Here is an 18,301-nt window from a genome sequence, read left to right on the forward strand (position 1 = left end):
TATGCGTTGAGTGCCACGTTAGAAAAATAGGTATTGAATTCTTCAGGTAGAATGGATGATGTTGTAGGTACTTTATTATTTATCTATCTCTACAAGAACCGCAAAACTTCAATTCATTATTAATGGCATGTCTACTACTCAATAATTTATTTTCCTATACAATCCAGATGGGTTTAAACTATAAACCCATCATCAGTTTAGAAAATAGCATTTCCAAAATCACTTTTTGAAATTTAGGTCATTTCTTTATATTGATTTCAATGCATCTATTGGGGAAATGATACCGTCGTAATATTTATACTATAAAGTACTCAAATTAAAATTTTTGTATCAGAAAGTCATTTACGAAAAATAATTAAATGCTTCACCCTTTTTTGTTTTTTTTTCGATATTCCATCACAAAATTTTGGTGAATAACCTCAGATCGGATTCAGCACCCCAAATAACAAACAAAATCGAAAAAATCAAAACTAGCTTGAAACTTTCCCGTGAGGGGCTCTTTTCAATAAAAATTGACTGAAGTACATCAGGTACAAGAAAAATTATACTTCAAACATTAAATCTTCAATCAATCAGTTCTTTCAAACTGAATTAAATTAGAAGAATCATTAGGTACTTACTACATTAATTCCCTCATTTATATAACAAGAGAGCAAAAAAATAAACTGCCGAAAAAAGATAGTTGTTTGAATTACGTCATACTTATCTAAAACATTATTTTAACAGAATTATTGCAAATAAATTTTAATTGAATGCTATGATCTCGGAAAAGCCATTATTTGCAAAAACACGCTCCTAAACTGAGCCTCATCTTGAAATCATTTCTGAATTGAATAGGTAGGTATCTACAGTAAAATACTAGTCATAAATCACGTCATTAATGATGGATTCCAGATGAAATGACAAACAAAAACGAACTATAGTCTCGACACGTGATTTCGATTCTTCATATGATACTTTTCGACAAATATGTTACTTAAGGGTGGTTATATTGTCGTCCACTTTATCTAGAATAGGGAGGCGCCAAAGTGATACGCCAAAGACACAGGCAAAGAAATATGATATTGCCTTGTGGTCCACTCCTAAAATCCGACAGTTTTTATGGCGTTCCTTCCTATGAGATGAAACATGAACTTTTAGTGTGCGGTATTGTCTTTACATAATTATAAACGACTTTTCAGTGAAAACTTTAACGGCTAACAGTGAGAATTGACAAGATCACATTGACATATGGCTATTGAAACCCTCATTTCTGTCAAGATATTGTTTCCTAATTGCCTTAGTCAAGTGAACGGTTCGTCTTCTGAACTTTTAACATATTAGGAGGGTAACAAATTATTTCGTAATTATTTTTTATACGTTTTGAATGAATATGAATGATAGTTTTAAAGTTGAATAACAACCATATTTGATTTATTATTCATAATAATATACAGAACCCATACACCGAAAGGTAACAAATGGGATAAAGATTATATATATATATATATATATATATATATATATATATATATATATATATACTTCGAAAATGTGATTACGAGATCCCTGTAAAATTTCAACGCTACGAGGTCCATGTCTTATAAACCAACAATCCGAGATCCTTTCCTATATACCCTATATACATTGTATACCGCGTGGCAATGAGATCCGTTCAACGTTGCCACTAAGACGGATCTCGTTAGATGCGAGATAAGTATCAAAATCTTTGTATATCGATAAGGGTCAAAATCGCATATTCGTCGGATCTCGCAAGATGCAGAACATGTCGGGTACTTGGAATATGTATTTATGCCAACGCCAGAGTCAATCATTGTAGCAGGTGTTCCTATTTCACCATTTTCAGGGCTGAACTCTGTCATAATCTCACCGATTTTTGAGTGGTCGAAATTTAAGTTTTGACTCCCTGTTGATGAATTCGTCTTCAAATGTAAATCTGTTTGCGTGTTCGTATACACGAAACATTCGAGATGAAGGACAGTGTACTTGGGTGGTTTCGTATCGCGAAGTTCGTTAACTGGTAAAATCTGACCAAGATTTTAGTGAATATGTCTTTTAGAAATGTTGAGTTTCTATTTATTTCAAAACTATGAGTTTGACTTGAATGAAATTACGCACTCCCTTGAAATACGACAATTTGAAGCCTTCCGTGAAATTTCATGTTCCTCAGTGAACCAGAACCATAGAGCAATTGAAAAGGATATCGAAAGGCGACTATCAAATATCTCTGATACCACAGAACCGATAGGATCGAGTTTTCAGAGGCTTTAACTAAAACACAGCCGGAACTGTGCGAAATATAAAGCTGATCATATCATCAGTATAATCAAATATAGACCAAGGATAATTCAAGAAAAATATGGAAGATGCCATAATGAGAATTTCGGTAATTGATCTTTCGAACGGGTTGCATTTTTACGCATATATAAGAAATAAGCATTTCAAGCTTGTTGCAAAATTTCGAGTGCCTTGCTAGAATAAGGTTTGAAGTAGTCATACTCATTTAAATTAATTTGAAGATTAATTGATAAAAGTAGTTTTTCCTCCACGATTTCTTGCCAATACTTATATGTAGGGTTTAGCCAATAACTGAATTGTAGTTTGATTAATTCAATAATTTTGGTTTGAATCGAATTTCAGTATTGAATTTAGGTGAAAATTCAACATTTTGTGTTTTAAGGAAAATTATAGATCGAATAGTTCCTCTCACTTATCAATCAGATTTAAAAATGTTATTATCAGAAGTGGAAGTGACGCTTTTTATTAGGCCGTATATTAAACATAACTAAAAACATATATTTCAGTAACAAAACATTCATTTTATGGAAATTAAACAGATAATAATCTACAACAGTATCAGTTACTAATGAATAATGAATACATAATTCCCAGTAAAAACACTGTCCATTTCGTTATAAATGTTATTTGCCTCAAAATTTTGGTCACCGAATCAATTTAATCATTCTGAAAGGTTTTCGATATAATTTGCAAAATACAAACGGAACGGAAATATATTCTAAAAACTTCGTCTGACGTCATGGCGACTTCAACAAGCTCCTCCAAATTTCCTCGAATGTCAGTATTAACACTTTCATTGATTCCCCTAAATGCTCTTGTGTCGATAGGAAAATGATCATGTTCACTAGATACTTTATCATTTTACGATTTTCCCTAACCTCATTATTAACACTGTTATGAATTTGCTTGAGCACTGTACATAGTAGGTATTTACAATATTTTGTTTCACGAACAATTCAGATTTTATAGCCGGATGAATATGTTTTTTGGAAATTTCATGTTTACTCGTAAAACAAGGAATTTCAAGTTATCGTATCCAGTCGAAACGAAAGGGCTTTTTGATTGAAATGTAGCAGGCAGTATCAACAGAAAAGTTTGTTTTGAATTTCGTTACCGGTTAACCGAATGAGTTTTTCGTGAATGGTTTTTGAAAGAGCACAATAATAATGAAAAGCTAACACAGTCACCGTTACTTGCACGGTTACTTGACACAACCCCCTCATGTTAGAAATCACTCGATTACTCAAATTGACCGATCAAGAAATTCAGAATTCACTCAGATTTAACGAAATGAAACAAAGAAAACAAAAAATTTGTGCATCCCAAACTTTCTCTCATTTTAACACGTTATTCTAACTAGCGATTCGCATCTTGGTCGGCTGGTCAATGTTACCAAGTATTCCAATTATCCGCATGGGATTCACTCAACCCAGGATACAATTCAAATTGTCCTTATATTTCTACTTGAGTAATACTCATGCATATTCTCTCAAGAATATTATATTCAGAGAGGAGTTTTTAATCAACATATTTTTTCGATAATTCAGAAATATTTCTCAGAAGATAAATTTCATTTTAATAACATAACATAACTTAACATACTTTATTGATCCTGTAAAACAATAACAATAATTTCTGATTGCTTTCTTATTTATGTGATAATTGAAAACGTTTTGTGGAAATACGTGTTATATGCTATTGACTAAATTTCAGGCAATGCACACAAAAAAATGGAATATAGAGTCCAAGAAAGAAATGAAATACAAGAAAAATTAACGAGAATGAGAAAAACTTTATGTTTTTTATGTCTGATTCTCATACATTATATAGGTAAATTTTTTTTCTGATAAAATTAAGGATTTATCAGTATTATTTTCTTAACATGTATAAAAATTGACGAGGAAATTGTTTCGCTGTCAAAAGCAGGTTCAATTGGTTTTGATATATTTTCTACCCCAACTGTATCATGAAGAACCAATCAAAATATACCTCTACTTCTAGGACATTGTTGTTATAAAATATGAAGTTCCAAGACAATGAACACCAAGTTGAACGTTTTATGTCCTATTGTCTTCATATTAAAATTGATATTGTTTTCGAACTATAATATATATTGATATTGTGTGTTAATGTCCTGAAAGTGGAGGTTATATGAGCAAATATTTCGATTCATTTGAATCATACTATAATATAATACATCATTTTAATATGACTCGTTTCTGCTTATATTTTGATCTCTGCCTAATACTTCGACTAAATACTATAGATGATTAGAGATTATAAAAATTTAACTCCAAAGTTTTATATATATAGGTATATAAGCAGGTGATATTGCTTTCATCGATATAGAAAATAGAATGTAGGTATCAAATCTCAAGAAAGATGTGCACCACTTGCTTATCAGGTAACACATTTCATCGAAATAACATGAGTTACTTATTAAAAGATAAAACACTTCGAACAAATAATTGTATTTTCCTATATATATAAACATGGGATCAATGCATCGTTAATATCTATATACTTTATTGTGTAAGTACACACGAATATTTCAATATTCACACAGATACATATAGTACTTACATCGTTTTATCTAAGACTGTACATTGCTGTACATTGTTTTGATTGAATATTGTGAAATTACACTTTTCCCCTTCTTGATTTCCACCAATCTGAAACGCTCGATTTTGAATTACAAATAATTACCTAGATGGAAAACTGTATGATATCATCTTTCATCAGTTTTTTCGAGTTTACCCGTTGTAAAACTCGACAGCTCTTGTCACCAAAATCAAAATACCTTTGATAAAAAGAATTTATGGTTTCATGAAATAGTCCTGTCGATTACTATTTCGGAATCTCATTTTTCCTGTGAAAAATTATGAAAAACACAAACCAAAATAATGTGTTTCTAACGAGAAGCATTCGTGAAAGATCCTTGTCTTGAACTCAGATTTTTGTTGCCACCAGCACTCATGTTTTTTGTTGAAATATTATTCAGCAATGCGTTTTTTCGAAAAAATAAAATGCCGTTAAATTATCACTTACCACAATATATTGATTAAAATAAATTGCCTTGGTATTTGATGAATTTTTCAAAAATAAATCATTTATTTTTAATATGTACAGGGTGGGCAAATAAGCGAGGTAAGCGGCTATATCTCGACAGGAACCACTTATCGTAGAGACTTGCGGTAAAAAATTTTACCACTAAAGTAAACAAAAGAAAACACTGGAAATTGTTTTGAAGTTCATACCTCCACCGCTAGGGGGCGTATTAGCTATCTTTGAGTAGAAAAATGCATTTTACTCGAAACATTTTCATATTAAGTTGGAAAAAAAATATCATCACTGTAAACCTTGAAAAATTCTCTATCTGTTTGAATTGTCGCTTTCGATTTTGCGACATCAAATAAGGGTGGGGGAAAGATAGAAATCTGACTGATTGAAATGTCTGTAACTTCAGTTTGGCTCAACATTTTTGAGCAAATTAGATCTTATTTGAGAGACAATATCTTGTTGATTAAGGAAAAAATATACTCATGATGAATTTGATTCAGCTGCTTCCGATAGGGAGCGCTAAGTCTCTGTATGATGATATTGTCAAATCAACGATATTGTTATGATCATTCAGAGAAACAGTTTTTAGTTGTTTAACGAAAACCGTGCATCGAATTGAAAAAAGTTAGATGATCAACTTTGGTGAAAAATGATTGGGAATTTTAAGAATAATTTTTATTTGAGGAAAAATATGTGGTATACTATCAATGTCTACCGAAACAGGGAAGTCATTTGACCTGCCTATTTCCGGCCTATTTACCCACTGGTGGAAATAAAAAAAAAGGTGATAGATTAAAGAATGCCTCTTGATTCATAGTACATGAATGACAACTTTCATTGAAATATCGGAAGTGTTATTGGAGATATTAAAAATGAATGAATTATTTTCGAAAACTTTATCACCCTGAAAAGGTCAGGACATATGTTCATATGAAGTTTTTTTCTTAAAATGGGCACCAAAATCACCTCCATGGATATTGACATTCAATTACACTCTGTATATAAGAAGCAGTGCTGGTTATTCATGAGTCCGTTTCTGAATTCGTTCATTTCGTGATGAATTGCCTGATTAGTATTCTTAGGCAACGCAAATGAACCACAATTATTGGCATTAGAGCTTCAAAATCAAGCAGTCGTGGATGATAGTTATTTTCTATACAAGTGGGATAAAATTATTATTATTATATGAGTGTGTATGTTGAAAACGAGTGCGTAGCACGAGTTATGTAAGCACACGAATATATCAATAATGATGCATTATCAAACATTTATATAGTACGACGATTAATCTACGACTGCCTATAATGAACAAAATATAACACAACATTGTACTGTTGTTGATATCATTTCCCTCGAAATCATAAGAATATGTTTATTACATTGATGAATACTTGACGTCAATCAAGTTGGTTTGCAAACAACGCCTTTTTAGAAAAATTTTCAGCTGGTATTCAATGTGTTTGGTCCAAATGAGTTTTTCAAAAAGACTTCCACATTATACAGGGTGTTTCATTCGAAAACGGAAATACTTCCAGGTGCATAGGTGGCACCAAGGCGGTTCTGGGGATACCCCATTTATTGGGTCTTACTGTCTTCGTAGTCGAGATACAGGGTGTTTTATGAATTTCACCCGTTTCTTTCTGAAGCCATATCGAACGAACCACCCGGTATATTTTCTTCATATTTGGCAAATATATTCCTGATTGAGAGCCCAAACGTATCATGCAATAACCGCCTCGAAAATCCAGGTCTGGGTTAACAAAAAATTATGAATCGTTTGAATCCTCGTAACAACACCCTGTAGATCGGAATTTTGAAAATCTGTTTCAATATTTGGAAACACCACTAAAAACTGAACTGGGAGGTGTACTTTAAATTTTAGCGCAGACAGTTTTACTGCACAAATTTTCAACGTAAAAGTGAAGTTTTTAAACTTCGATACCTGAAAGTGGTTTGAAATGACTTCTAACAATAAATCATGAAAAATATTGAATTCTTGATTATTTCAAGATTACTTTGTAATTCATTTCTACATTGGTTGTTTGTCACCTATGCACCTGTGAAATATTTCTGTTGCCCAATGAAACACCCTTTATAAAAAAAGCAGTTACGGCTATTGGTAGAGTTTAAGTTCTTTAGAGTGAATTCTTTTCCGAAAAATATGTAACTTAATGAAGTTTGAGCAATGGATCAAATTATGTGGTCCAATAGCTCAAAAATGAGGAGGTCGTAAAACATAAAGTACATTTACGGCAATTCGATTAAACATCGCTATTTTCTTCTTAGTTCAAATTATGTGTCAAGACAGCGTTGAACACAAAAATTTTACAGACTTATATCGATACAGTGTTGGTTTAGAAAACTGATATGAATGCGTTAAAAATTATCTTCGTCTGGGCAAATTATACCTGTCAACGCTTGAAGTGCTCCCTGCATATCGGTCTCCTCTTCCAGATGACACCAGATGACGGGCCGCCGTGGTAGAATGAAGGAACGTCGATATTATGCATAACTCTAACGTTTGTTTCTTTTTCTAAAACGGTCATATACAGAGCGTTCATCAATTTTTCAGTATCGCTTGAAATAACAGAATAGCTCTCAGGAACCAATACAATTAATATTACTTCCGAACGAACCATCAAACGTTTTGTTTATTTTTTGTTCCGAAGATGCAGGATATTCTCCGGCAAATACGAAAATATTGAAAAGCAATAACTTTCAAGCCACAGGATGATTATTATGGTTTGATATTCTATTACTATTACATAACCTTCGAATTCTAATAAATGTTCAAGACGTAATTCAAACTTATTGTTAATAACCCATTCTGGTATATGTGAAACTAACATATTTCTAAGATAATGTGAAAAAATATTTTTATCAATTAGTCGTGAACACAAGGAAAATTTTTCATTTCGAGTGGAACAAATTTAATCACCCTAACCAACGATGGTTTTAATATACAATGCGCCCGAAACTATGATGCCAAAACAGAACATTTCTCTTGAAAAATCAATAAGACTTCATTTTTTTCCCAAAAATCATTCGTTGCAGAGATTATAAAAAATTGAATGTAATTTTAATTCATTAATTCCACATTTTCCGAAATTGTTCAAAGACGTTTGTTCTTTTTTAATTCGGCGTAATAGTTTCCGGACACTCTGTATGTACAGGATGAGCTAAATTCGATGCTCACTGAACGTATCTCGAGACTCATAAGACTAGATGAAAAAATCTTCAAAGACTCCTGAGCTCTTCTTTCGAAATAAACCAAGATCAGAAAGCTGATCATAGATATCTTGCTCAGTTCTCAAGTTACAAGACATTCATGAAAAATTACTGTTTCAAATATTTCAATATATATATCTTCTATTCAAGATATTCAATACATTCTAAAATACTGTCTTCAGTAATTTTTATGTTTCATATGATACTGATAACACATCATAGAAATCATTACCTACCGTTAAAAAAATAAAGAGTAAAATTGATGTTTCTCAAATGGTACACCATATATTTTTCGACGCAGATTTTGTCCGCAGATTTGTCGAAAAGCATCCCGTTATCGCTTTTAAAAAAATGTTATCTGTTTCAAGGATATTGATTTTTTGACTTCGTTGTTTTGATGGGACACCTCGTATATAAATATTTTTCATTTATCTTGAGATTCAATTAATTTCCCGTTATTCCAGTAATTGTAATGGTTAATATTTTAAGAATCACACAGCATAGGAATTAATAATCGTTTTAGAAATATAGACGGGAATTGGTCTCATTTAAATGGGACATCCTACATAATATTAGATTGAAATTATCAATGGACACAACATTTTGTGTAGAAATGTTTCATTTATTTCGAGATCTAATTCATCAGTTAGATCCCGAAAGAAATGAAACATATTTAAATCTATCCAATCAAAAAAAAATTTCTGTTATCCGTTTCAAACATGGGACACCGTTTTGATGGCACACCTCATATATACATATTTTTCATCAATTTTGAGATCAATTCATTTTGTATTCTTCGAATTATTGTAATTGAGTTATATATAGGGTGTTCCCACTTAATTAGAAATCAAATATCGATTCAGAGATATAGAGGAGTGTTGGTATTTTGAAAATTGGATACTTTAATGACTGGATTACAATTCTACGATGAACACAAAATGAATTAAATGTGCAGATAAATGAGAAATATTTAGTGTTTGATTGTCTCAGTCTTTACTTGTCGGAAATTCATCTTGATGATTAAAAAGTAAAATAACTCATTTCCGCTTCATATAATATAAAGCGGAAATAAGTTATTTTACTTTTTAATCATCGAGAAATATTTATATATAGGGCGTCCCATCAAATAATAAAGACAAATTACTCAATCTTTGAAACAGATGACATTTTTGAAAAATCGATAACGGTACACTTTTCGACAATTCTGAGGTTGAAAAACTTTTCAACGCAGTTTCTTGTTTTTTAAATGGAACTCTACATATTTAGAGTGTCCCATTTATGAAACACCAACTTTGCTTTATGTCTCTGACACGTTAATTAATTTCTATGATCTGTTAAGAGTATTCTTTAAACAATAAAAACTACTGAAAAAAATCGTTTAAGAATTTTTCGAATTCCGAAGGAATTCCTATTATATATTATGTCAACATTCCACATCAAATTTCCTTGATATTGAATGAAATTTTGTGGTTAATTTCTCGTGCAAAATCTTTTTTGTAAAGGTTTTATTCTAGAAAACACAAATGTGCGGTGCAATTTGATGGAAAATAACCTGGAATCATAAAAAACCTTTTTGTTAAACTCGCATATTAACTAGTGGAATCTGAGGTGGAATTTAATGTCAGCTTAGAGCTACGGGATTTAGAGTGGAATGGTGTGAGAAACACACAAGCAAAAGCATATTTCTTATTACATCATTCTTAGTAGATTCCAATATAAATCTCTTCAATCAGCAGATTCAATTTGAGACGTTTATTGCAAAAATCGGTTTTAATTTAAAATTTTCGAAATTGTGTTGGAGGTGTAGTATTTTTTGATATACAATAATTTTATTCAACTTATTATTTATATGTACTAACCAATTTTCATAGTTTATCCTGCTATTTCATGTTAAAGAATAATATTCGCTTTGAAACTTAAATTGTTCATTTAATAAATAATTTGTTATAAATAATTGGATACCTTCCTCATGTTTGTTCCCACTGAAAAAATAACAAGCAGGTGCTACCTTTTAAATAACCAACAGTTATTAAATCGCAAAAATATGTGAGCGCTCTTGTATTATGGTAACAAAATAGCTTCGCCTCTTTTATATCACAATTTAAAAAACGGTACTCATCATCGAAGGCTCTGAACTTATCCATTTTCGAGAGAATAATCAACAAAAATTTTAAGATTTGATTCTTTCTGAAATTGGAATTCAAGCAATTCGAAGAAGATGTTCTAATTAAAAATGATGTTTTAGATAGGAGTATTGACCTCAAATTCATAGTTACTTGTTAGAAATGTTTTCATTTAGTAAAAAGAGTTAGCACCTATGTTTGCAATGAATTAAGTTATATTATCATTAGTCTTCTAGCAAAAAATTCATTTTTCAAAAGAAAACGAGAGTTTTCGGGGAATACCCAATAAGAAGAAATCTTCTTCTCTTACATATTACTGATTGACAAATACAAGAGAGCAATGGAAATTACATTCAACAATACCTAAGTTTTTCCAAAAAAAGCCATAGACGAATATTCGGTATATACGAGAAATTGTAGAAAATATTGAAGCTTGTCAATGATACCTACAATCCGCCTAGTATAATTCGAAATCATTTGGTACGTGTCCCAGATATGATATTTTGCATTCCACCCTACATTAATCTTCAGTAGGTACTTCTGTTTATTGTTGGATACAAAATCCGATTCAGTAGGCTGGTGTAACATATCAATTTTCATAGAAAATTTTTCTTGGGAAAATGTAACGAAACTTTTCCTCCAACAATTTTTTTTTTTAATTATTCAGCGACGTCACTTTCAGCCTAAAACTAATTGATCTGCGATCCGACATAATGATATCCGTTCTTAGAATTATAAATTGACAATAACAAAATTCCAAAGAAATATCTATTGACAGATTTTCAAGAAGATACTCCAAAAATTTCCATGAATTGATTTATGGTTTATAAAATCAATTCAACATATTGGCTCTTGAATTTGAGCTCTATCAATAAATATTTTATGATCAAAGCCTAGAACAACATTATGCAAAGGTACAAGTACTCAATATTTTTCTGTCTCGAGTACATTAAATTAGGAAAGGAAACGTACGTCTCGAATGATTTCATTTATAGTATTGAAGAAAAGATAATTTTTTCCTCATAAATATGAAATACTTCGATGAATATCATTTATTCATTAGATAAAACTCGCTCTTATTCATTTCGTTCAATTTTACTTATGTATATTCGAACACCTACATTAAAAAGTTGAAAATTTCCAACAAAGACCATCCTATACACTTATCGAAATAACAGTTCAAACTGCCCTAGCTAGACTTTCAAGCGTTGTCAGGAATTCGAGTATCAGGAAGCGAAATAAATGCATCCCCAAACCCTTCTCGTCATTCCACTTAGATAAATCACCACGAGTCATGACATGAATAATAGGTATGTATTTAATTCATCAAATTGATAAAGAGTTTCGACTTTCCGAGATCCACACAGTGTTGCAATTCAAGGATCTCCCAAAGTACGCACGACACCTCTAGGACGATATACATTTTCGATGCCAGCGCCAATTTTCCCGAACTTCATTTGTACAATTTGCATGTAATTAGTGACCGCTATGAGCTCCATCTCAAACTTCGCCAGAATGATATATACTACCTCAGAATACAGAAAATGAACGAAATACGTTACGAGATCCGGCCATCGGATCTCATGATCTCGTAGCGTTGATAACTTGGCTGTATACGGATCTCGTATTCCTACACCATACATATATATATATATATATATATATATATATATATATATATATATATATAATAATATACAGGGTGTTTCATTGTTAAATGTTAAATGTACATACGTTAACCTGAGGTAGAGCCGCCCTAGACGACTCCAAAAAACTGATAGGTCTAATCTTTTCCATAGCCGAGATACAGGGTGATTTATAAATTCACCAATATTTTCAATTCCTTATAACTTTCGAATCACCAGTATATTTGATTAATATTTGGAACGAACAATTTACTCCATTAGGTCCTTCGATCAAACTTTAAACTAATTGAAAAAATCAGGTCCGTATTAGAAAAATATGGGACTTTTCACAAGTTAAGATTCGACACCCTGTATAGTGGAATATTGGAATTTCATGGTAATATTCGTGAAGAGCAGAAATTTTTCAATTGAGATTAGTAGATTTTAATGTCCCGCACGTCATTCAACTCATCGAAAATTTCGGCCAAAAATTAAGTTCAATAGTGGAATTTCACTAACTTCTCAGAAAAATCGTACATTGAGATTAAATTGGGAATTTTTTGGTTTCGCTGATTGAATACATTAATTCAGTTGTATATCCTGATATCCTGACAATTGTTTTTCACTAAATAAGTAAATTTTGAGAAATTATTTTCTGTCAAATCCCAATGAAACACCCTGTAAAGGTTCTATTCTTAAGATTTCTAATGTCCAATAGGAGAGTGATTTCAATTGTTTTTTCTGCTGATCTCAAAAAGACCAAAATAGAAATTTCCTTCTCATATTCTAACTAAATATACCAGGTGTTTTTTTTTAAGTTGAATCAGTCAAAAATCTCGAAAGAAATATCTTACGGAAAAATGTTTCGAATAAAAGGTTGAAGGTTTTGAGGCAGAAGTCCACTTATGCTAAAATCTCTTCTATGGGGAAAGAGGGGCAACTTTGGAATTTCAAATGGGAAACCCAGTTTTTTATTGCAGATTCGTATACTGCTGCAAAAAATTCAAATTTTGTACGAAAAATTTTTCACGATTCTTCACGAAGGCAATTCTGCAATAAAATTCGAAAAATGGGAATTATAGCCGAAACAAATAAAAAAAATGGCATTCTTAACAATATCAAAAGACTCTTAACCTGAATTGATTTGACAGAATACACCCCAGAAGATTGGCGCCTTTTTATTGACATTTCAAAACGAAGTTTAAAATATGTTCTTTCATAAAACGGTTACAAATTGATTATTCTGCTATTGATCTGATAAAAGAAGAAGTTGAAAAGATATCTCCCGTCAGTTGGAGCAAATGTGAATCACACATTATATGAGGAGAAGAAAAATACTGGTGCTGGACTTATTATTTTTAGTATTTAGTATAGACGACGAATCAAGCGATGAAAGTGACTGGTTCCATGTTTTAATACAAAAGTATTTTGAATGTTTCTTGTTTTTTTTTTTATAATCTTTAGATACACTCATACGCAGGGGAAATGTAAAAACAACAAGATTTCACAACAACAAGAATCCTTGTTTTTTATTCCTTTTGGACAGCAGAGCTTAATTAACATCGTATTAACAGAAATTGGCCTTCGAGCGATGTCATTGTTCAAATAAAACAAAACGTAAACAAGCTTTGGTTACGCGAGAAATGATATTATTTCCGCCTATGCATACTAAGTGGGTGCTGATGAATCAAATTGTGAAAGCTTTGAATCGAGATAGAAATTGTTTTGGGTATCTACTGGTCAGGTTGAATTCCTGGGATCAGCATGAAAAAATAAGGCTGTAATAAGATCTCTTTAGAACTGAAGACTTTTATAAGCAAAATAAACCCAAAGGATAGGTATCAAACAACTTTCAGTATATGTTATTAACACATTGACATAAATTTATATAAAATAGAGGTTGACTTATATATTTTACGCAGCGTGTCACAGCATTCAGTAGGTGCTGAAGGTTGACAATGAAAGGGAGTTGAAAAGAAAACTATAAAATCCGAAAAATTATCAGATAACATCAAATATTATCACAAAAGAAATAAAAATTAGACTGTAATCCAAAAAAGTTACATCACACATAAATTCATTCATTTGCTACCCTTTCGAAAAAAGTGTGCCATTCAAAGTAAAAATTGAATTCATTAGACTAAATAATATATTTTTTCATTGCAATAAAGATTTTACTTTAAATGTGTAAAAAAAATAGATTTCGAAGTCTATAGGAAAAACTCAATAATCTGAAAACTGTCCTAAAATATTGAAATTACATTGATCATTTCAAGGGATTGCATGAAGTGAATAAACCCACGAAATTTCAACAAAATCTGACTGCCGATTTCCAAGTTATGGAGATCAGAAATATTCCCCAATTTTCATGAATCACTCTCATCTCCGAAACTAGCAGTCATAAGATACAACTACTTACTACTTTTCTAAAATGCCTGGATGATCTGAATTCACCAATAGGCTATGGCCAGTCACTCATGTTACACCTTGTATAATATATGATGGTCGACTAAAATTGGAGCCTTCATGGAAACTACTAACAGTGGCGATGCCAGCTTTCGAAAATAAGGGGGGCCATAGTTTTCGGGAGGGAATCGAATAAATCAAAGAAAATCTGAAGTATTATACATATGCAGGAAAATAAAAAAAAAAGATAACGGAATAAAATTTGATCAACGTATAGAAACAGAAAGAAAAGTTTCAATGAAATACGAATTATTTAGATATGTATGTATCTGGAATGAATAATAAAAACAAGAATATTATAAAATATTATACAGGATGTTTCATTGGGAAACGGAAATACTTCACAGGTGCATAGGTGGCACCAAGGCGCGTCTGGAGATACCCCATTTATTGGGTCTTACTGTCTTCGTAGACGAGACACAGGGTGTTTTATGAATTTTGCCCGTTTCTTTCTGAGGCCATATCAAACGAACCACCCGGTATATTTTCTTCATATTTGGCAAAAATGTTCCTAATTGAGAGCCCAAACGTATCATGCAATAACCGCCATGAAAATCCAGGTCCGAGTTAACAAAAAATTATGAATCGTTTGAATCCTCGAAACAACATCCTGTACATCGGAATGTTGTAAATCTGTTTTAATATTCGGAAACACTACTTAAAACTAAACTGAGACTTGTACTTCAAATTTTCGCGCAGACAGTTTTACTGCACAAATTTTCAACGTAAAAGTGAAGTTTTTAAGACCTTGGATCTGAAAGTGGTTTGAAGTGACTTTTAACAATGAATTATCAAAAATATTGAATCCATAATTATTTCAACATAAGTTGAAAATAAAAAATGCTTTGCTCAGACAGAAAAAAATAAATCTGACAGCTAGGAAGTACCTATTTCGGATTCTAAATCCAAAAATATTAACCAGTTGAAAAATAGCAAGCATTTTGGTTGGTGGATTGAGCTATTGTTGAAGGGTAGCTCATTTGAATTTGTTTACTGATAAGCATTTTATTCAGTTGGTTAATATTCTCATCAAAAATAATGTCAATGATACTTAGGTATACATTGCAATTTTAGTTCACTCAGATTACGATGTTTTCTGCAATACAAACAACTGCATTTTCTAACCACCCCTTATCGCACTGATTATAGTGTTCCGTCATTGATAGCTAAAACGCGAAAAAAAAAACACACAGAACGCCTATCCTATGGTAGTTAAGCTACCAGTTTCCATGTAAATTGTGCTGTATGGTAGAATTATCTTGCATTGTGAATGCATTGGATTAGGTTCAGTGAGTCGAGCCTCGTTCTCTTTATCACTAATTATACTATCATTAAGTTATATACCGTGACGATAAGCGAAAATACGTAGACCTGAGCGTATGTACCTATAGTTGTAGTCTCATAATAATCGGCCATATTAGATCCATTTAAAAATCCTATTTAACAAAATCGGGAATGTTTTTGCTTTGTAAGGTTTCAATTAAATGCAAACATACTAACGTTTCCAAGTTTTTAAAAGTTTCAATAACGTTTTTGTCAATTATTGTTGCGAAAAATCTAATTTCTTCCGAATGAAATTTGTTTGCTTTTCCACCTTTGAATAAGACAATAATGAAAACACGCAGCATGCCAGCATATGCCACGAAAAAGCTTTTCAGATATTGGTAATTATGTAGATTAGGACATAACGTTCTGAACGAGATGAAATTTTCCAGACTTACTAAATTTGGGGTCACCAAGGTCACTTCACCTATTCCTCTAGTACCTACACTACAATGTTGGTTTTTTTATGGGTATCATAGAAGAATCATTGATATTGGAGGAATGCCTTACAAATAAACAAAAAATAAATCAATGTATAAGAGGACTCAAGTGAATTTACCTTGGCGTGGGTAGGTCATTAAAAATATAGTATTCAGCGACATATATATCCACTACTAAGTAGTTAGTGCCTATTTCAAATTTCAAGTAAGTAGGTACTTATGATACACTCCCTGATTTCAGTTAAGCTCTATTCAGATTCTCTAGCTATTTTCAACGACTTTTTCAATGAATAAATTGTCGCGAGTAATTTTTCACAGAAACTGTTCTGTTGGAATTAGGCATAAATCATACGATCACAAGTCACAACCTATTCACCACACAAATTTGCTTTGGTTTCAAACTAATATCTCAGTTCATAAGTCACCAATTCCTCCAAATTATCACACAGCAGAGTGGCGCAGTGGAAGCGTGCTGGGCCCATAACCCAGAGGTCCGTGGATCGAAACCACGCTCTGCTACAAATTTTTTTTCTTATTGTATAACTTGAAATCTTCGATTTGGTTTAGTTTCAATAGAATATACAACATTTTGTGACATTGAACGTTTTTGTTACATTCAAAATATTTAACGAATAAATTACAAGTAAATTCATTTCACGTTTCCGTATATTTCTAGAAGTCAAAACAATCCATCAACAAACTTTTACTGTATGGAGTGAGGAAACATAATACAGGGTGTTTCCTAAACATGCGGCAAAAATTCAGGGGGTTGTTCCTTGGACTATTCTAAAAATATTTTGTCCTTTGATGATTTTTGAAAAACCTATTTGTTTCGAAGATATAGGGGAAACAAAATTTCAGATAATAACATTTTATTATGAAAAATTACATGAAAATTCAACTCAACCTACAAAAACTGTTGAAAATGACCACCTCTAGCCAGCATACAAGCATCCAATAAAAAAATAAATAAATAAAATGTTAATTGCTAATACATCACAAAACGAATTCAAATGAAAACCGTGTTTAATCTGTATTCCTTTACCATCTGCACTTATCTATTTTTAGTCAAAAAACTGGCCGTTTTTAGTAATTGGAATGTTGTTTAACAAATTTAAAAATAAATTGTACCTACTTAGTAAACACAGTGCGGTACGCATTTTTATTTAAACTATTATTAATTTTAAAAATATGAAAAATGTTGTTCGCCCTGTATCTTCGAAACAAAGAGATTTTTCAAAAATCATCCAAGGACAAAACATGCTTAAAATAGTCCAAGGAACAACCCCCTGAATTTTTGCCGCATGTTTAGGAAACACCCTGTATAATAAGTCCCGAAATAATTAACTTCATTTTATTATGAATTATTTGTTGAATCAAATACCCAATAATAGCAAACATCAATCCATGTTTCCATTCTTTTCCTCTGGAATTTGGTCACCATTTATTGGGCTCAATTGATGTAGATGTAGAATCTTGAAATCGCTTGAAAAAATTAACCAACTCTATAGGAAACTAGATACTGATTAAAAGTCTTTCGTTCTGATTTGTTCAAATCAACAATTTTTTCATTGGAAAGTAGATGAATGGAGGAAAACAATTAATTGTCAAGATAATATAATCGTAATTTCAATTAACCAATTAGACAGAATAAAATTTACATTATCTTGAATGCTAATTAAATCAAATGATATTATTTATACAATTGATTAAAAACTACATATATTTTGTAAACATA

The 18,301-nt window shown here is 31.6% G+C and overlaps 1 non-coding gene across 1 annotated transcript; it reads left to right on the plus strand.

Annotated features, from left to right (window-relative positions):
• Positions 1–17,010: 17,010 nt before the first annotated feature.
• On the plus strand, positions 17,011–17,082 carry Trnam-cau. The gene has a single exon. It is a non-coding gene; the product is annotated as a tRNA-Met (tRNA).
• Positions 17,083–18,301: the final 1,219 nt, after the last annotated feature.

The sequence above is a fragment of the Harmonia axyridis genome, chromosome 6, assembly GCF_914767665.1.
Source record: "Harmonia axyridis chromosome 6, icHarAxyr1.1, whole genome shotgun sequence".
Classification (NCBI taxonomy): Eukaryota; Metazoa; Arthropoda; class Insecta; order Coleoptera; family Coccinellidae; genus Harmonia; species Harmonia axyridis.